Genomic DNA, 16,325 nt, shown 5'->3' with positions numbered 1-16,325 from the left:
CCGTATAGTGTATAAGAAATTTTATTCTTTCGTTTAGCGAGGCTAAGTCATAAGTATTTATCGATTGACTGCGTTTCAGTCATAAACTGCGACTTAAATTATAGACAAAGGTCGATATTCACCGTTATAGGCAAGACAATGATTCGAGATCTCAGCTATATAAAGCGTTCGCATGCTGCCACGTATTGTGAATGAGCGTTACAGCAGACCATTGATTGGAATGAGAAATGGATTAAGTGTTTTGTAAACAATAAACAACAATTATCTAGCTAATCTCGTAATCAGTAACGAATACAAGATTGGGCTATTTAATGTATTCGTTGAGCTAGGCGCAATAGCTATCAATCCGTCCCAAGCCATCAATAATTCTTCAAAAACAAAACGGTAATATAATTCCAAAACCAGGCAGCTCCAATAAAAATATCTAATAATCGATTGGGCAAGTTTCATCTAATCTTTGCTCGATGTTGTTAATCCTTCTAAATGAAATCTCAAATAACGTTGTCGGCAGGATTCGAACCTGCGCGGGCAACGCCCAACAGATTTCGAGTCTGTCGCCTTAACCACTCGGCCACGACAACGGTGACCGGAGACTGAATTCAAATCAAATTGAAATCACCTACATGTAGACATCTCAGGATCTGGCGAAGCAGCAAAAAAGTTCAATTTTCTCTGCTCACGTCGGTTACTATTCAAACTTTGATTACATTCCACGAGATGATTTCGGTATAATCGAAATTAGGTCAAGATTCAAACCATCAACACCTAATCTGGTGCACATGTGACGAGGTGGCCGAGTGGTTAAGGCGATGGACTGCTAATCCATTGTGCTCTGCACGCGTGGGTTCGAATCCCATCCTCGTCGTCCTGGGGATGTAGCTCAGTGGTAGAGCGCACGCTTTGCATGTGTGAGGCCCCGGGTTCAATCCCCGGAATCTCCATTTGAGAGTTGATAATTTTTTCGAAATAAAATCGTGTTAGCATTGCTGAAATATGTCGAGAGAAAACTCTGAAGTAATTGAAATTCAAATCAGATTGTAATTACCAACAATTAGACATTTCTGGATCTGACGAAGGAACCAAAAAGTTCACTAATCAGATAAAAGTTCGCTAATTCATTGTGCTTTGCACGCGTGGGTTCGAATCACATTCTCGTCGTGGTGCTAGAATGCCTATCCGATAACTTATTCTCTTATCTTTGATTTGGAATCATTATAGCTCAGTAAAAACACAGTAATTGCTACTATCCATATAGTGTATATGAAATTTTATTTTTTCGTTTAGCGAGGCTAAGTCATAAGGCTTTATTGATTGACGGCGTTTCAGTCATAAAGTGCCACTTACATTATAGACAAAGGTCGATATTCACCGTTATAGGCAAGACAATGATTCGAGATCTCAGCTATATAAAGCGTTCGCATGCTGCCACATATTGTGAATGAGCGTTACAGCAGACCATTGATTGGGATGAGAAATGGATTATGTTTTTTTGTAAACGACAAACAACAATTATCTAGCTAATCTCGTAATCGGTAACGAATACAAGATTGGCCTTTTTATTGTATTTGTTTGAGCTAGGCGCAATTGGTCTCAATCCGTTCCAAGCCATCAATGTGCCTCCAAAACAAAACGGTATAATATTTCCAAAACCAGGCAGCTCCAATAAAAATATCTGATAATCGTTTGGGCAAGTTTTATCTAATCTTTGCTCGATGTTGTTAATCCTGCTAAATGAAATCTCAAATAACATTGTCGGCAGGATTCGAACCTGCGCGGGCAACGCCCAACAGATTTCGTGTCTGTCGCCTCAACCACTCGACCACGACAACGGTGACCGGAGACTGAATTCAAATCAAATTGAAATCACCAACAATTAGACATCTCAGGATCTGGCGAAGCAGCAAAAAAGTTCAATTTTTTCTGCTCGTGTCGGTTACTATTCAAACTTTGATTACATTCCACGAGATGATTTCGGTATAATCGAAATTAGGTCAAGATTCAAATCATCAACACCTAATCTGGTGCACATGTGACGAGGTGGCCGAGTGGTTAAGGCAATGGACTGCTAATCCATTGTGCTCTGCACGCGTGGGTTCGAATCCCATCCTCGTCGTCCTGGGGGGTAGCTCAGTGGTAGAGCGCACGCTTCGCATGTGTGAGGCCCCGGGTTCAAACCCCGGCATCTCCATTTGAGAATTAATAATTTTTTCGAAATAAAATCGTGTTAGCATTGCTGAAATATGTCGAGAGAAAACTCTGAAGTAATTGAAATTCAAATCAGATTGTAATTACCAACAATTAAACATTTTAGGATCTGACGAAGGAACCAAAAAGTTCACTAATCAGATAAAAGTTCGCTAATTCATTGTGCTCTGCACGCGTGGGTTCGAATCACATTCTCGTCGGGGTGCTGGAATGCCTATTCGATAACTTATTCTCTTATCTTTGATTTGAAATCATTATAGCTCAGTAAAAACACAGTAATTGCTACTATCCGTATAGTGTATAAGAAATTTTATTCTTTCGTTTAGCGAGGCTAAGTCATAAGTATTTATCGATTGACTGCGTTTCAGTCATAAACTGCGACTTACATTATAGACAAAGGTCGATATTCACCGTTATAGGCAAGACAATGATTCGAGATATCAGCTATATAAAGCGTTCGCATGCTGCCACGTATTGTGAATGAGCGTTACAGCAGACCATTGAATGGAATGAGAAATGGATTAAGTGTTTTGTAAACAATAAACAACAATTATCTAGCTAATCTCGTAATCAGTAACGAATACAAGATTGGGCTATTTAATGTATTCGTTTGAGCTAGGCGCAATAGGTATCAATCCGTCCCAAGCCATCAATAATTCTTCAAAAACAAAACGGTAATGTAATTCCAAAACCAGGCAGCTCCAATAAAAATATCTAATAATCGTTTGGGCAAGTTTCATCTAATCTTTGCTCGATGTTGTTAATCCTGCTAAATGAAATCTCAAATAACGTTGTCGGCAGGATTCGAACCTGCACGATCAACGCCCAACAGATTTCGAGTCTGTCGCCTTAACCACTCGGCCACGACAACGGTGACCGGAGACTGAATTCAAATCAAATTGAAATCACCAACAATTAGACATCTCAGGATCTGGCGAAGCAGCAAAAAAGTTCAATTTTCTCTGCTCACGTCGGTTACTATTCAAAATTTGATTACATTCCCCGAGATGATTTCGGTATAATCGAAATTAGGTCAAGATTCAAATCATCAACACCTAATCTGGTGCACATGTGACGAGGTGGCCGAGTGGTTAAGGCGTTGGACTGCTAATCCATTGTGCTCTGCACGCGTGGGTTCGAATCCCATCCTCGTCGTCCTGGGGATGTAGCTCAGTGGTAGAGCGCACGCTTCGCATGTGTGAGGCCCCGGGTTCAATCCCCGGCATCTCCATTTGAGAATTAATAATTTTTTCGAAATAAAATCGTGTTAGCATTGCTGAAATATGTCGAGAGAAAACTCTGAAGTAATTGAAATTCAAATCAGATTGTAATTACCAACAATTAGACATTTTAGGATCGGACGAAGGAACCAAAAAGTTCACTAATCAGATAAAAGTTCGCTAATTCATTGTGCTCTGCACGCGTGGGTTCGAATCACATTCTCGTCGTGGTGCTAGAATGCCTATTCGATAACTTATTCTCTTATCTTTGATTTGAAATCATTATAGCTCAGTAAAAACACAGTAATTGCTACTATCCATATAGTGTATATGAAATTTTATTCTTTCGTTTAGCGAGGCTAAGTCATAAGGCTTTATCGATTGACGGCGTTTTAGTCATAAAGTGCCACTTACATTATAGACAAAGGTCGATATTCACCGTTATAGGCAAGACAATGATTCGAGATATCAGCTATATAAAGCGTTCGCATGCTGCCACGTATTGTGAATGAGCGTTACAGCAGACCATTGATTGGAATGAGAAATGGATTAAGTGTTTTGTAAACAATAAACAACAATTATCTAGCTAATCTCGTAATCAGTAACGAATACAAGATTGGGCTATTTAATGTATTCGTTTGAGCTAGGCGCAATAGGTATCAATCCGTCCCAAGCCATCAATAATTCTTCAAAAACAAAACGGTAATATAATTCCAAAACCAGGCAGCTCCAATAAAAATAGCTAATAATCGTTTGGGCAAGTTTCATCTAATCTTTGCTCGATGTTGTTAATCCTGCTAAATGAAATCTCAAATAACGTTGTCGGCAGGATTCGAACCTGCACGGGCAACGCCCAACAGATTTCGAGTCTGTCGCCTTAACCACTCGGCCACGACAACGGTGACCGGAGACTGAATTCAAATCAAATTGAAATCACCAACAATTAGACATCTCAGGATCTGGTTCAATTTTCTCTGCTCACGTCGGTTACTATTCAAAATTTGATTACATTCCACGAGATGATTTCGGTATAATCGAAATTAGGTCAAGATTCAAATCATCAACACCTAATCTGGTGCACATGTGACGAGGTGGCCGAGTGGTTAAGGCGATGGACTGCTAATCCATTGTGCTCTGCACGCGTGGGTTCGAATCCCATCCTCGTCGTCCTGGGGATGTAGCTCAGTGGTAGAGCGCACGCTTCGCATGTGTGAGGCCCCGGGTTCAATCCCCGGCATCTCCATTTGAGAATTAATAATTTTTTCGAAATAAAATCGTGTTAGCATTGCTGAAATATGTCGAGAGAAAACTCTGAAGTAATTGAAATTCAAATCAGATTGTAATTACCAACAATTAGACATTTTAGGATCGGACGAAGGAACCAAAAAGTTCACTAATCAGATAAAAGTTCGCTAATTCATTGTGCTCTGCACGCGTGGGTTCGAATCACATTCTCGTCGTGGTGCTAGAATGCCTATTCGATAACTTATTCTCTTATCTTTGATTTGAAATCATTATAGCTCAGTAAAAACACAGTAATTGCTACTATCCATATAGTGTATATGAAATTTTATTTTTTCGTTTAGCGAGGCTAAGTCATAAGGCTTTATCGATTGACGGCGTTTTAGTCATAAAGTGCCACTTACATTATAGACAAAGGTCGATATTCACCGTTATAGGCAAGACAATGATTCGAGATCTCAGCTATATAAAGCGTTCGCATGCTGCCACGTATTGTGAATGAGCGTTACAGCAGACCATTGATTGGGATGAGAAATGGATTATGTTTTTTTGTAAACGACAAACAACGATTATCTAGCTAATCTCGTAATCGGTAACGAATACAAGATTGGGCTTTTTATTGTATTTGTTTGAGCTAGGCGCAAATTGGTCTCAATCCGTTCCAAGCCATCAATGTGCCTCCAAAACAAAACGGTATAATAATTCCAAAACCAGGCAGCTCCAATAAAAATATCTGATAATCGTTTGGGCAAGTTTTATCTAATCTTTGCTCGATGTTGTTAATCCTGCTAAATGAAATCTCAAATAACATTGTCGGCAGGATTCGAACCTGCGCGGGCAACGCCCAACAGATTTCGTGTCTGTCGCCTCAACCACTCGGCCACGACAACGGTGACCGGAGACTGAATTCAAATCAAATTGAAATCACCAACAATTAGACATCTCAGGATCTGGCGAAGCAGCAAAAAAGTTCAATTTTCTCTGCTCGCGTCGGTTACTATTCAAACTTTGATTACATTCCACGAGATGATTTCGGTATAATCGAAATTAGGTCAAGATTCAAATCATCAACACCTAATCTGGTGCACATGTGACGAGGTGGCCGAGTAGTTAAGGCGATGGACTGCTAATCCATTGTGCTCTGCACGCGTGGGTTCGAATCCCATCCTCGTCGTCCTGGGGATGTAGCTCAGTGGTAGAGCGCACGCTTCGCATGTGTGAGGCCCCGGGTTCAATCCCCGGCATCTCCATTTGAGAATTAATAATTTTTTCGAAATAAAATCGTGTTAGCATTGCTGAAATATGTCGAGAGAAAACTCTGAAATAATTGAAATTCAAATCAGATTGTAATTACCAACAATTAGACATTTTAGGATCTGACGAAGGAACCAAAAAGTTCACTAATCTGATAGAAGTTCGCTAATTCATTGTGCTCTGCACACGTGGGTTCGAATCACATTCTCGTCGTGGTGCTAGAATGCCTATCCGATAACTTATTCTCTTATCTTTGATTTGAAATCATTATAGCTCAGTAAAATCACAGTAATTGCTACTATCTTTGTATACTGTATAAGAAATTTTATTCTTTTGTTTAGCGAGGCTAAGTCATAAGGATTTATCGATTGACTACGTTTTAGTCATAAACTGCCACTTACATTATAGACAAAGGTCGATATTCACCGTTATAGGCAAGCCAATGATTCGAGATCTCAGCTATATAAAGCGTTCGCATGCTGCCACGTATTGTGAATGAGCGTTACAGCAGACCATTAATTGGGATGAGAAATGGATTATGTTTTTTGTAAACGACAAACAACAATTATCTAGCTAATCTCGTAATCGGTCACGAATACAAGATTGGTTTTTTTATTGTATTTGTTTTAGCTAGGCGCAATTGGTCTCAATCCGTTCCAAGCCATCAAAGTGCCTCCAAAAACAAAACAGTATGATATTTCCAAAATCAGGCAGCTTCTATAAAAATATCCGATAATCGTTTGGGCAAGTTTTATCTAATCTTTGCTCAATGTTGTAATGCTGCTAAATGAAATCTCAAATAACGTTGTCGGCAGGGTTCGAACCTGCGCGGGCAACGCCCAACAGATTTCGAGTCTGTCGCCTTAACCACTCGGCCACGACAACGGTGTCCTGAGAGAAAATTCAAATCAAATTGAAATCACCAACAAATAGACATCTCAGGATCTGGCGAAGCAGCAAAAAAGTTCAATTTTCTCTGCTCACGTCGGTTACTATTCAAACTTTGATTACATTCCACAAGATGATTTTGGTATAATCGAAATTAGGTCAAGATTCAAATCATCAACACCTAATCTGGTGCACATGTGACGAGGTGGCCGAGGGGTTAAGGAGATGGACTGCTAATCCATTCTGCTCTGCAGGCGTGGGTTCGAATCCCATCTTCGTCGTCCTGGGGATGTAGCTCAGTGGTAGAGCGCACGCTTCGCCTGTGTGAGGCTCCGGGTTCAATCCCCGGCATCTCCATTTGAGAAGCTCAGTGGTAGAGCGCACGCTTCGCATGTGTGAGGCCCCGGGTTCAATCCCCGGCACCTCCATTTGAGAATTAATAAATTTTTCGAAATAAAATCGTGTTAGCATTGCTGGAATATGTCGAGAGAGAACTCTGAAGTAATTGAAATTCAAATCAGATTGTAATTACCAACAATTAGACATTTTAGGATCTGACGAAGGAACCAAAAAGTTCACTAATCAGATAAAAGTTTGTTAATTCATTGTGCTCTGCACACGTGAGTTCGAATCACATCCTCGTCGTGGTGTTAGAATGCCTATTCGATAACTTATTCTCTTATCTTTGATTTGAAATCATTATAGCTCAGTAAAAACACAGTAATTGCTACTATCCGTATAGTGTATAAGAAATTTTATTCTTTCGTTTAGCGAGGCTAAGTCATAAGTATTTATCGATTGACTGCGTTTCAGTCATAAACTGCGACTTAAATTATAGACAAAGGTCGATATTCACCGTTATAGGCAAGACAATGATTCGAGATCTCAGCTATATAAAGCGTTCGCATGCTGCCACGTATTGTGAATGAGCGTTACAGCAGACCATTGATTGGGATGAGAAATGGATTAAGTGTTTTGTAAACGACAAACAACAATTATCTAGCTAATCTCGTAATCGGTCACGAATACAAGATTGGTTTTTTTATTGTATTTGTTTTAGCTAGGCGCAATTGGTCTCAATCCGTTCCAAGCCATCAATGTGCCTCCAAAAACAAAACAGTATGATATTTCCAAAATCAGGCAGCTTCTATAAAAATATCCGATAATCGTTTGGGCAAGTTTTATCTAATCTTTGCTCAATGTTGTAATGCTGCTAAATGAAATCTTAAATAACGTTGTCGGCAGGGTTCGAACCTGCGCGGGCAACGCCCAACAGATTTCGAGTCTGTCGCCTTAACCACTCGGCCACGACAACGGTGTCCGGAGAGAAAATTCAAATCAAATTGAAATCACCAACAAATAGACATCTCAGGATCTGGCGAAGCAGCAAAAAAGTTCAATTTTCTCTGCTCACGTCGGTTACTATTCAAACTTTGATTACATTCCACAAGATGATTTTGGTATAATCGAAATTAGGTCAAGATTCAAATCATCAACACCTAATCTGGTGCACATGTGACGAGGTGGCCGAGGGGTTAAGGAGATGGACTGCTAATCCATTCTGCTCTGCAGGCGTGGGTTCGAATCCCATCTTCGTCGTCCTGGGGATGTAGCTCAGTGGTAGAGCGCACGCTTCGCCTGTGTGAGGCTCCGGGTTCAATCCCCGGCATCTCTCTCCATTTGAGAAGCTCAGTGGTAGAGCGCACGCTTCGCATGTGTGAGGCCCCGGGTTCAATCCCCGGCATCTCCATTTGAGAATTAATAAATTTTTCGAAATAAAATCGTGTTAGCATTGCTGGAATATGTCGAGAGAGAACTCTGAAGTAATTGAAATTCAAATCAGATTGTAATTACCAACAATTAGACATTTTAGGATCTGACGAAGGAACCAAAAAGTTCACTAATCAGATAAAAGTTTGTTAATTCATTGTGCTCTGCACACGTGAGTTCGAATCACATCCTCGTCGTGGTGTTAGAATGCCTATTCGATAACTTATTCTCTTATCTTTGATTTGAAATCATTATAGCTCAGTAAAAACACAGTAATTGCTACTATCCGTATAGTGTATAAGAAATTTTATTCTTTCGTTTAGCGAGGCTAAGTCATAAGTATTTATCGATTGACTGCGTTTCAGTCATAAACTGCGACTTAAATTATAGACAAAGGTCGATATTCACCGTTATAGGCAAGACAATGATTCGAGATCTCAGCTATATAAAGCGTTCGCATGCTGCCACGTATTGTGAATGAGCGTTACAGCAGACCATTGATTGGGATGAGAAATGGATTAAGTGTTTTGTAAACAATAAACAACATTTATCTAGCTAATCTAGTAATCAGTAACGAATACAAGATTGGGCTATTTAATGTATTCGTTGAGCTAGGCGCAATAGCTATCAATCCGTCCCAAGCCATCAATAATTCTTCAAAAACAAAACGGTAATATAATTCCAAAACCAGGCAGCTCCAATAAAAATATCTAATAATCGATTGGGCAAGTTTCATTTAATCTTTGCCCGATGTTGTTAATCCTTCTAAATGAAATCTCAAATAACGTTGTCGGCAGGATTCGAACCTGCGCGGGCAACGCCCAACAGATTTCGAGTCTGTCGCCTTAACCACTCGGCCACGACAACGGCGACCGGAGACTGAATTCAAATCAAATTGAAATCACCAACAAGTAGACATCTCAGGATCTGGCGAAGCAGCAAAAAAGTTCAATTTTCTCTGCTCACGTCGGTTACTATTCAAACTTTGATTACATTCCACGAGATGATTTCGGTATAATCGAAATTAGGTCAAGATTCAAACCATCAACACCTAATCTGGTGCACATGTGACGAGGTGGCCGAGTGGTTAAGGCGATGGACTGCTAATCCATTGTGCTCTGCACGCGTGGGTTCGAATCCCATCCTCGTCGTCCTGGGGATGTAGCTCAGTGGTAGAGCGCACGCTTTGCGTGTGTGAGGCCCCGGGTTCAATCCCCGGCATCTCCATTTGAGAGTTGATAATTTTTTCGAAATAAAATCGTGTTAGCATTGCTGAAATATGTCGAGAGAAAACACTGAAGTAATTGAAATTCAAATCAGATTGTAATTACCAACAATTAGACATTTTAGGATCTGACGAAGGAACCAAAAAGTTCACTAATCTGATAAAAGTTCGCTAATTCATTGTGCTCTGCACACGTGGGTTCGAATCACATTCTCGTCGTGGTGCTAGAATGCCTATCCGATAACTTATTCTCTTATCTTCGATTTGAAATCATTATAGCTCAGTAAAATCACAGTAATTGCTACTATCTTTGAATACTGTATAAGAAATTTTATTCTTTCGTTTAGCGAGGCTAAGTCATAAGGATTTATCGATTGACTACGTTTTAGTCATAAACTGCCACTTACATTATAGACAAAGGTCGATATTCACCGTTATAGGCAAGCCAATGATTCGAGATCTCAGCTATATAAAGCGTTCGCATGCTGCCACGTATTGTGAATGAGCGTTACAGCAGACCATTGATTGGGATGAGAAATGAATTATGTTTTTTGTAAACGACAAACAACAATTATCTAGCTAATCTCGTAATCGGTAACGAATACAAGATTGGTTTTTTTATTGTATTTGTTTTAGCTAGGCGCAATTGGTCTCAATCCGTTCCAAGCCATCAATGTGCCTCCAAAAACAAAACGGTCTATTAATTCCAAAACCAGGCAGCTCCAATAAAAATATCTAATAATCGATTGGGCAAGTTTCATCTAATCTTTGCTCGATGTGGTTAATCCTTCTAAATAAAATCTCAAATAACGTTGTCGGCAGGATTCGAACCTGCGCGGGCAACGCCCAAGAGATTTCGAGTCTGTCGCCTCAACCACTCGGCCACGACAACGGTGACCGGAGACTGAATTCAAATCAAATTGAAATCACCAACAAGTAGACATCTGAGGATCTGGCGAAGAAGCAAAAAAGTTTAATTTTCTCTGCTCACGTCGGTTACTATTCAAACTTTGATTACATTCCACGAGATGATTTCGGTATAATCGAAATTAGGTCAAGATTCAAATCATCAACACCTAATCTGGTGCACATGTGACGAGGTGGCCGAGTGGTTAAGGCGATGGACTGCTAATCCATTGTGCTCTGCACGCGTGGGTTCGAATCCCATCCTCGTCGTCCTGGGGATGTAGCTCAGTGGTAGAGCGCACGCTTTGCATGTGTGAGGCCCCGGGTTCAATCCCCGGCATCTCCATTTGAGAGTTGATAACTTTTTCGAAACAAAATCGTGTTAGCATTGCTGAAATATGTCGAGAGAAAACACTGAAGTAATTGAAATTCAAATCAGATTGTAATAACCAACAATTAGACATTTTAGGATCTGACGAAGGAACCAAAAAGTTCACTAATCTGATAAAAGTTCGCTAATTCATTGTGCTCTGCACACGTGGGTTCGAATCACATTCTCGTCGTGGTGCTAGAATGCCTATCCGATAACTTATTCTCTTATCTTTGATTTGAAATCATTATAGCTCAGTAAAATCACAGTAATTGCTACTATCTTTGTATAGTGTATAAGAAATTTTATCATTTCGTTTAGCGAGGCTAAGTCATAAGGATTTATCGATTGACTACGTTTTAGTCATAAACTGCCACTTACATTATAGACAAAGGTCGATATTCACCGTTATAGGCAAGACAATGATTCGAGATCTCAGCTATATAAAGCGTTCGCATGCTGCCACGTATTGTGAATGAGCGTTACAGCAGACCATTGATTGGGATGAGAAATGGATTATGTTATTTGTAAACGACAAACAACAATTATCTAGCTAATCTCGTAATCGGTAATGAATACAAGATTGGGCTTTTTATTGTATTTGTTTGAGCTAGGCGCAATTGGTCTCAATCCGTTCCAAGCCATCAATGTGCCTCCAAAAACAAAACGGTATAATAATTCCAAAACCAGGCAGCTCCAATAAAAATATCTGATAATCGTTTGGGCAAGTTTCATCTAATCTTTGCTCGATGTTGTTAATCCTGCTAAATGAAATCTCAAATAACGTTGTCGGCAGGATTCGAACCTGCGCGGGCAACGCCCAACAGAGTTCGAGTCTTTCGCCTTAACCACTCGGCCACGACAACGGTGACCGGAGACTGAATTCAAATCAAATTGAAATCACCAACAATTAGACATCTCAGGATCTGGCGAAGCAGCAAAAAAGTTCAAATTTCTCTGCTCGCGTCGGTTACTATTCAAACTTTGATTACATTCCACGAGATGATTTCGGTATAATCGAAATTTGGTCAAGATTCAAATCATCAACATCTAATCTGGTGCACATGTGACGAGGTGGCCGAGTGGTTAAGGCGATGGACTGCTAATCCATTGTGCTCTGCACGCGTGGGTTCGAATCCCATCCTCGTCGTCCTGGGGATGTAGCTCAGTGGTAGAGCGCACGCTTCGCATGTGTGAGGCCCCAGGTTCAATCCCCGGCATCTCCATTTGAGAATTAATAATTTTTTCGAAATAAAATCGTGTTAGCATTGCTGAAATATGTCGAGAGAAAACTCTGAAGTAATTGAAATTCAAATCAGATTGTAATTACAAACAATTAGACATTTTAGGATCTGACGAAGGAACCAAAAAGTTCACTAATCAGATAAAAGTTCGCTAATTCATTGTGCTCTGCACGCGTGGGTTCGAATCACATTCTCGTCGTGGTGCTAGAATGCCTATTCGATAACTTATTCTCTTATCTTTGATTTGAAATCATTATAGCTCAGTAAAAACACAGTAATTGCTACTATCCGTATAGTGTATCAGAAATTTTATTCTTTCGTTTAGCGAGGCTAAGTCCTAAGTATTTATCGATTGACTGCGTTTCAGTCATAAACTGCGACTTACATTATAGACAAAGGTCGATATTCACCGTTATAGGCAAGACAATGTTTCGAGATCTCAGCTATATAAAGCATTCGCATGCTGCCACGTATTGTGAATGAGCGTTACAGCAGACCATTGATTGGGATGAGAAATGGATTAAGTGTTTTGTAAACAATAAACAACAATTATCTAGCTAATCTCGTAATCAGTAACGAATACAAGATTGGGCTATTTAATGTATTCGTTGAGCTAGACGCAATAGCTATCAATCCGTCCCAAGCCATCAATAATTCTTCAAAAACAAAACGGTAATATAATTCCAAAACCAGGCAGCTCCAATAAAAATATCTAATAATCGATTGGGCAAGTTTCATCTAATCTTTGCTCGATGTTGTTAATCCTTCTAAATAAAATCTCAAATAACGTTGTCGGCAGGATTCGAACCTGCGCGGGCAATGCCCAAGAGATTTCGAGTCTGTCGCCTCAACCACTCGGCCACGACAACGGTGACCGGAGACTGAATTCAAATCAAATTAAAATAACCAACAAGTAGACATCTGAGGATCTGGCGAAGCAGCAAAAAAGTTTAATTTTCTCTGCTCACGTCGGTTACTATTCAAACTTTGATTACATTCCACGAGATGATTTCGGTATAATCGAAATTAGGTCAAGATTCAAATCATCAACACCTAATCTGGTGCACATGTGACGAGGTGGCCGAGTGGTTAAGGCGATGGACTGCTAATCCATTGTGCTCTGCACGCGTGGGTTCGAATCCCATCCTCGTCGTCCTGGGGGTGTAGCTCAGTGGTAGAGCGCACGCTTCGCATGTGTTAGTCCCCGGGTTCAATCCCCGGCATCTCCATTTGAGAATTAATAATTTTTCGAAATAAAATCGTGTTAGCATTGCTGAAATATGTCGAGAGAAAACTCTGAAGTAATTGAAATTCAAATCAGATTGTAATTACCAACAATTAGACATTTTAGGATCTGACGAAGGAACCAAAAAGTTCACTAATCAGATAAAAGTTTGTTAATTCATTGTGCTCTGCACACGTGAGTTTGAATCACATCCTCGTCGTGGTGCTAGAATGCCTATTCGATAACTTATTCTCTTATCTTTGATTTGAAATCATTATAGCTCAGTAAAAACACAGTAATTGCTACTATCCGTATAGTGTATAAGAAATTTTATTCTTTCGTTTAGCGAGGCTAAGTCATAAGTATTTATCGATTGACTGCGTTTCAGTCATAAACTGCGACTTAAATTATAGACAAAGGTCGATATTCACCGTTATAGGCAAGACAATGATTCGAGATCTCAGCTATATAAAGCGTTCGCATGCTGCCACGTATTGTGAATGAGCGTTACAGCAGACCATTGATTGGGATGAGAAATGGATTAAGTGTTTTGTAAACAATAAACAACATTTATCTAGCTAATCTCGTAATCAGTAACGAATACAAGATTGGGCTATTTAATGTATTCGTTGAGCTAGGCACAATAGCTATCAATCCGTCCCAAGCCATTAATAATTCTTCAAAAACAAAACGGTAATATAATTCCAAAACCAGGCAGCTCCATAAAAATATCTAATAATCGATTGGGCAAGTTTCATTTAATCTTTGCTCGATGTTGTTAATCCTTCTAAGTGAAATCTCAAATAACGTTGTCGGCAGGATTCGAACCTGCGCGGGCAACGCCCAACAGATTTCGAGTCTGTCGCTTTAACCACCCGGCCACGACAACGGCGACCGGAGACTGAATTCAAATCAAATTGAAATCACCAACAAGTAGACATCTCAGGATCTGGCGAAGCAGCAAAAAAGTTCAATTTTCTCTGCTCACGTCGGTTACTATTCAAACTTTGATTACATTCCACGAGATGATTTCGGTATAATCGAAATTAGGTCAAGATTCAAACCATCAACACCTAATCTGGTGCACATGTGACGAGGTGGCCGAGTGGTTAAGGCGATGGACTGCTAATCCGTTGTGCTCTGCACGCGTGGGTTCGAATCCCATCCTCGTCGTCCTGGGGATGTAGCTCAGTGGTAGAGCGCACGCTTTGCATGTGTGAGGCCCCGGGTTCAATCCCCGGCATCTCCATTTGAGAGTTGATAATTTTTTCGAAATAAAATCGTGTTAGCATTGCTGAAATATGTCGAGAGAAAACACTGAAGTAATTGAAATTCAAATCAGATTGTAATTACCAACAATTAGACATTTTAGGATCTGACGAAGGAACCAAAAAGTTCACTAATCTGATAAAAGTTCTCTAATTCATTGTGCTCTGCACACGTGGGTTCGAATCACATTCTCGTCGTGGTGCTAGAATGCCTATCCGATAACTTATTCTCTTATCTTTGATTTGAAATCATTATAGCTCAGTAAAATCACAGTAATTGCTACTATCTTTGTATAGTGTATAAGAAATTTTATCATTTCGTTTAGCGAGGCTAAGTCATAAGGATTTATCAATTGACTACGTTTTAGTCATAAACTGCCACTTACATTATAGACAAAGGTCGATATTCACCGTTATAGGCAAGACAATGATTCGAGATCTCAGCTATATAAAGCGTTCGCATGCTGCCACGTATTGTGAATGAGCGTTACAGCAGACCATTGATTGGGATGAGAAATGGATTATGTTATTTGTAAACGACAAACAACAATTATCTAGCTAATCTCGTAATCGGTAATGAATACAAGATTGGGCTTTTTATTGTATTTGTTTGAGCTAGGCGCAATTGGTCTCAATCCGTTCCAAGCCATCAATGTGCCTCCAAAAACAAAACGGTATAATAATTCCAAAACCAGGCAGCTCCAATAAAAATATCGGATAATCGTTTGGGCAAGTTTTATCTAATCTTTGCTCGATGTTGTTAATCCTGCTAAATGAAATCTCAAATAACGTTGTCGGCGGGATTCGAACCTGCGCGGGCAACGCCCAACAGATTTCGAGTCTGTCGCCTTAACCACTCGGCCACGACAACGGTGACCGGAGACTGAATTCAAATCAAATTGAAATCACCAACAATTAGACATCTCAGGATCTGGCGAAGCAGCAAAAAAGTTCAATTTTCTCTGCTCGCGTCGGTTACTATTCAAACTTTGATTACATTCCACGAGATGATTTCGGTATAATCGAAATTTGGTCAAGATTCAAATCATCAACATCTAATCTGGTGCACATGTGACGAGGTGGCCGAGTGGTTAAGGCGATGGACTGCTAATCCATTGTGCTCTGCACGCGTGGGTTCGAATCCCATCCTCGTCGTCCTGGGGATGTAGCTCAGTGGTAGAGCGCACGCTTCGCATGTGTGAGGCCCCGGGTTCAATCCCCGGCATCTCCATTTGAGAATTAATAATTTTTTCGAAATAAAATCGTGTTAGCATTGCTGAAATATGTCGAGAGAAAACTCTGAAGTAATTGAAATTCAAATCAGATTGTAATTACAAACAATTAGACATTTTAGGATCTGACGAAGGAACCAAAAAGTTCACTAATCAGATAAAAGTTCGCTAATTCATTGTGCTCTGCACGCGTGGGTTCGAATCACATTCTCGTCGTGGTGCTAGAATGCCTATTCGATAACTTATTCTCTTATCTTTGATTTGAAATCATTATAG

At 40.0% G+C, this 16,325-nt stretch overlaps 40 non-coding genes across 40 annotated transcripts; 27 read left to right on the top strand and 13 right to left on the bottom strand.

Moving 5' to 3' along the window:
• Positions 1–499: 499 nt before the first annotated feature.
• Trnas-cga (transfer RNA serine (anticodon CGA)) lies at positions 500–581 on the bottom strand. Its single transcript has one exon. It is a non-coding gene; the product is annotated as a tRNA-Ser (tRNA).
• A 202-nt stretch (positions 582–783) lies between these two features.
• On the top strand, positions 784–865 carry Trnas-gcu (transfer RNA serine (anticodon GCU)). The gene has a single exon. It is a non-coding gene; the product is annotated as a tRNA-Ser (tRNA).
• A 4-nt stretch (positions 866–869) lies between these two features.
• On the top strand, positions 870–941 carry Trnaa-ugc (transfer RNA alanine (anticodon UGC)). The gene has a single exon. It is a non-coding gene; the product is annotated as a tRNA-Ala (tRNA).
• An 806-nt stretch (positions 942–1,747) lies between these two features.
• Trnas-cga (transfer RNA serine (anticodon CGA)) lies at positions 1,748–1,829 on the bottom strand. Its single transcript has one exon. It is a non-coding gene; the product is annotated as a tRNA-Ser (tRNA).
• Positions 1,830–2,031: 202 nt separating this feature from the next.
• On the top strand, positions 2,032–2,113 carry Trnas-gcu (transfer RNA serine (anticodon GCU)). The gene has a single exon. It is a non-coding gene; the product is annotated as a tRNA-Ser (tRNA).
• A 6-nt stretch (positions 2,114–2,119) lies between these two features.
• Trnaa-cgc (transfer RNA alanine (anticodon CGC)) lies at positions 2,120–2,188 on the top strand. The gene has a single exon. It is a non-coding gene; the product is annotated as a tRNA-Ala (tRNA).
• An 806-nt stretch (positions 2,189–2,994) lies between these two features.
• Positions 2,995–3,076, bottom strand: Trnas-cga (transfer RNA serine (anticodon CGA)). The gene has a single exon. It is a non-coding gene; the product is annotated as a tRNA-Ser (tRNA).
• Positions 3,077–3,278: 202 nt separating this feature from the next.
• On the top strand, positions 3,279–3,360 carry Trnas-gcu (transfer RNA serine (anticodon GCU)). The gene has a single exon. It is a non-coding gene; the product is annotated as a tRNA-Ser (tRNA).
• Positions 3,361–3,364: 4 nt separating this feature from the next.
• Positions 3,365–3,436, top strand: Trnaa-cgc (transfer RNA alanine (anticodon CGC)). Its single transcript has one exon. It is a non-coding gene; the product is annotated as a tRNA-Ala (tRNA).
• Positions 3,437–4,242: 806 nt separating this feature from the next.
• Trnas-cga (transfer RNA serine (anticodon CGA)) lies at positions 4,243–4,324 on the bottom strand. The gene has a single exon. It is a non-coding gene; the product is annotated as a tRNA-Ser (tRNA).
• A 186-nt stretch (positions 4,325–4,510) lies between these two features.
• Trnas-gcu (transfer RNA serine (anticodon GCU)) lies at positions 4,511–4,592 on the top strand. The gene has a single exon. It is a non-coding gene; the product is annotated as a tRNA-Ser (tRNA).
• A 4-nt stretch (positions 4,593–4,596) lies between these two features.
• On the top strand, positions 4,597–4,668 carry Trnaa-cgc (transfer RNA alanine (anticodon CGC)). Its single transcript has one exon. It is a non-coding gene; the product is annotated as a tRNA-Ala (tRNA).
• Positions 4,669–5,475: 807 nt separating this feature from the next.
• Positions 5,476–5,557, bottom strand: Trnas-cga (transfer RNA serine (anticodon CGA)). The gene has a single exon. It is a non-coding gene; the product is annotated as a tRNA-Ser (tRNA).
• A 202-nt stretch (positions 5,558–5,759) lies between these two features.
• On the top strand, positions 5,760–5,841 carry Trnas-gcu (transfer RNA serine (anticodon GCU)). The gene has a single exon. It is a non-coding gene; the product is annotated as a tRNA-Ser (tRNA).
• A 4-nt stretch (positions 5,842–5,845) lies between these two features.
• Trnaa-cgc (transfer RNA alanine (anticodon CGC)) lies at positions 5,846–5,917 on the top strand. The gene has a single exon. It is a non-coding gene; the product is annotated as a tRNA-Ala (tRNA).
• An 807-nt stretch (positions 5,918–6,724) lies between these two features.
• Trnas-cga (transfer RNA serine (anticodon CGA)) lies at positions 6,725–6,806 on the bottom strand. Its single transcript has one exon. It is a non-coding gene; the product is annotated as a tRNA-Ser (tRNA).
• A 202-nt stretch (positions 6,807–7,008) lies between these two features.
• Trnas-gcu (transfer RNA serine (anticodon GCU)) lies at positions 7,009–7,090 on the top strand. The gene has a single exon. It is a non-coding gene; the product is annotated as a tRNA-Ser (tRNA).
• Positions 7,091–7,094: 4 nt separating this feature from the next.
• Trnaa-cgc (transfer RNA alanine (anticodon CGC)) lies at positions 7,095–7,166 on the top strand. The gene has a single exon. It is a non-coding gene; the product is annotated as a tRNA-Ala (tRNA).
• An 876-nt stretch (positions 7,167–8,042) lies between these two features.
• On the bottom strand, positions 8,043–8,124 carry Trnas-cga (transfer RNA serine (anticodon CGA)). The gene has a single exon. It is a non-coding gene; the product is annotated as a tRNA-Ser (tRNA).
• Positions 8,125–8,326: 202 nt separating this feature from the next.
• Positions 8,327–8,408, top strand: Trnas-gcu (transfer RNA serine (anticodon GCU)). The gene has a single exon. It is a non-coding gene; the product is annotated as a tRNA-Ser (tRNA).
• Positions 8,409–8,412: 4 nt separating this feature from the next.
• Positions 8,413–8,484, top strand: Trnaa-cgc (transfer RNA alanine (anticodon CGC)). Its single transcript has one exon. It is a non-coding gene; the product is annotated as a tRNA-Ala (tRNA).
• Positions 8,485–8,493: 9 nt separating this feature from the next.
• On the top strand, positions 8,494–8,559 carry Trnaa-cgc (transfer RNA alanine (anticodon CGC)). Its single transcript has one exon. It is a non-coding gene; the product is annotated as a tRNA-Ala (tRNA).
• An 805-nt stretch (positions 8,560–9,364) lies between these two features.
• Positions 9,365–9,446, bottom strand: Trnas-cga (transfer RNA serine (anticodon CGA)). The gene has a single exon. It is a non-coding gene; the product is annotated as a tRNA-Ser (tRNA).
• A 202-nt stretch (positions 9,447–9,648) lies between these two features.
• On the top strand, positions 9,649–9,730 carry Trnas-gcu (transfer RNA serine (anticodon GCU)). Its single transcript has one exon. It is a non-coding gene; the product is annotated as a tRNA-Ser (tRNA).
• A 4-nt stretch (positions 9,731–9,734) lies between these two features.
• Positions 9,735–9,806, top strand: Trnaa-cgc (transfer RNA alanine (anticodon CGC)). Its single transcript has one exon. It is a non-coding gene; the product is annotated as a tRNA-Ala (tRNA).
• An 808-nt stretch (positions 9,807–10,614) lies between these two features.
• On the bottom strand, positions 10,615–10,696 carry Trnas-cga (transfer RNA serine (anticodon CGA)). Its single transcript has one exon. It is a non-coding gene; the product is annotated as a tRNA-Ser (tRNA).
• Positions 10,697–10,898: 202 nt separating this feature from the next.
• Trnas-gcu (transfer RNA serine (anticodon GCU)) lies at positions 10,899–10,980 on the top strand. Its single transcript has one exon. It is a non-coding gene; the product is annotated as a tRNA-Ser (tRNA).
• A 4-nt stretch (positions 10,981–10,984) lies between these two features.
• Positions 10,985–11,056, top strand: Trnaa-ugc (transfer RNA alanine (anticodon UGC)). The gene has a single exon. It is a non-coding gene; the product is annotated as a tRNA-Ala (tRNA).
• An 808-nt stretch (positions 11,057–11,864) lies between these two features.
• On the bottom strand, positions 11,865–11,946 carry Trnas-cga (transfer RNA serine (anticodon CGA)). Its single transcript has one exon. It is a non-coding gene; the product is annotated as a tRNA-Ser (tRNA).
• Positions 11,947–12,148: 202 nt separating this feature from the next.
• Trnas-gcu (transfer RNA serine (anticodon GCU)) lies at positions 12,149–12,230 on the top strand. Its single transcript has one exon. It is a non-coding gene; the product is annotated as a tRNA-Ser (tRNA).
• A 4-nt stretch (positions 12,231–12,234) lies between these two features.
• Positions 12,235–12,306, top strand: Trnaa-cgc (transfer RNA alanine (anticodon CGC)). Its single transcript has one exon. It is a non-coding gene; the product is annotated as a tRNA-Ala (tRNA).
• An 805-nt stretch (positions 12,307–13,111) lies between these two features.
• Positions 13,112–13,193, bottom strand: Trnas-cga (transfer RNA serine (anticodon CGA)). The gene has a single exon. It is a non-coding gene; the product is annotated as a tRNA-Ser (tRNA).
• A 202-nt stretch (positions 13,194–13,395) lies between these two features.
• Positions 13,396–13,477, top strand: Trnas-gcu (transfer RNA serine (anticodon GCU)). The gene has a single exon. It is a non-coding gene; the product is annotated as a tRNA-Ser (tRNA).
• A 4-nt stretch (positions 13,478–13,481) lies between these two features.
• Positions 13,482–13,553, top strand: Trnaa-cgc (transfer RNA alanine (anticodon CGC)). Its single transcript has one exon. It is a non-coding gene; the product is annotated as a tRNA-Ala (tRNA).
• Positions 13,554–14,356: 803 nt separating this feature from the next.
• Trnas-cga (transfer RNA serine (anticodon CGA)) lies at positions 14,357–14,438 on the bottom strand. Its single transcript has one exon. It is a non-coding gene; the product is annotated as a tRNA-Ser (tRNA).
• A 202-nt stretch (positions 14,439–14,640) lies between these two features.
• Positions 14,641–14,722, top strand: Trnas-gcu (transfer RNA serine (anticodon GCU)). The gene has a single exon. It is a non-coding gene; the product is annotated as a tRNA-Ser (tRNA).
• A 4-nt stretch (positions 14,723–14,726) lies between these two features.
• Trnaa-ugc (transfer RNA alanine (anticodon UGC)) lies at positions 14,727–14,798 on the top strand. Its single transcript has one exon. It is a non-coding gene; the product is annotated as a tRNA-Ala (tRNA).
• An 808-nt stretch (positions 14,799–15,606) lies between these two features.
• Trnas-cga (transfer RNA serine (anticodon CGA)) lies at positions 15,607–15,688 on the bottom strand. The gene has a single exon. It is a non-coding gene; the product is annotated as a tRNA-Ser (tRNA).
• Positions 15,689–15,890: 202 nt separating this feature from the next.
• On the top strand, positions 15,891–15,972 carry Trnas-gcu (transfer RNA serine (anticodon GCU)). Its single transcript has one exon. It is a non-coding gene; the product is annotated as a tRNA-Ser (tRNA).
• A 4-nt stretch (positions 15,973–15,976) lies between these two features.
• Positions 15,977–16,048, top strand: Trnaa-cgc (transfer RNA alanine (anticodon CGC)). The gene has a single exon. It is a non-coding gene; the product is annotated as a tRNA-Ala (tRNA).
• Positions 16,049–16,325: the final 277 nt, after the last annotated feature.

The sequence above is a fragment of the Styela clava genome, chromosome 8 (genome assembly GCF_964204865.1).
Source record: "Styela clava chromosome 8, kaStyClav1.hap1.2, whole genome shotgun sequence".
NCBI classification, from domain to species: Eukaryota; Metazoa; Chordata; class Ascidiacea; order Stolidobranchia; family Styelidae; genus Styela; species Styela clava.
This window is presented reverse-complemented; position numbering and strand designations above follow the sequence as displayed.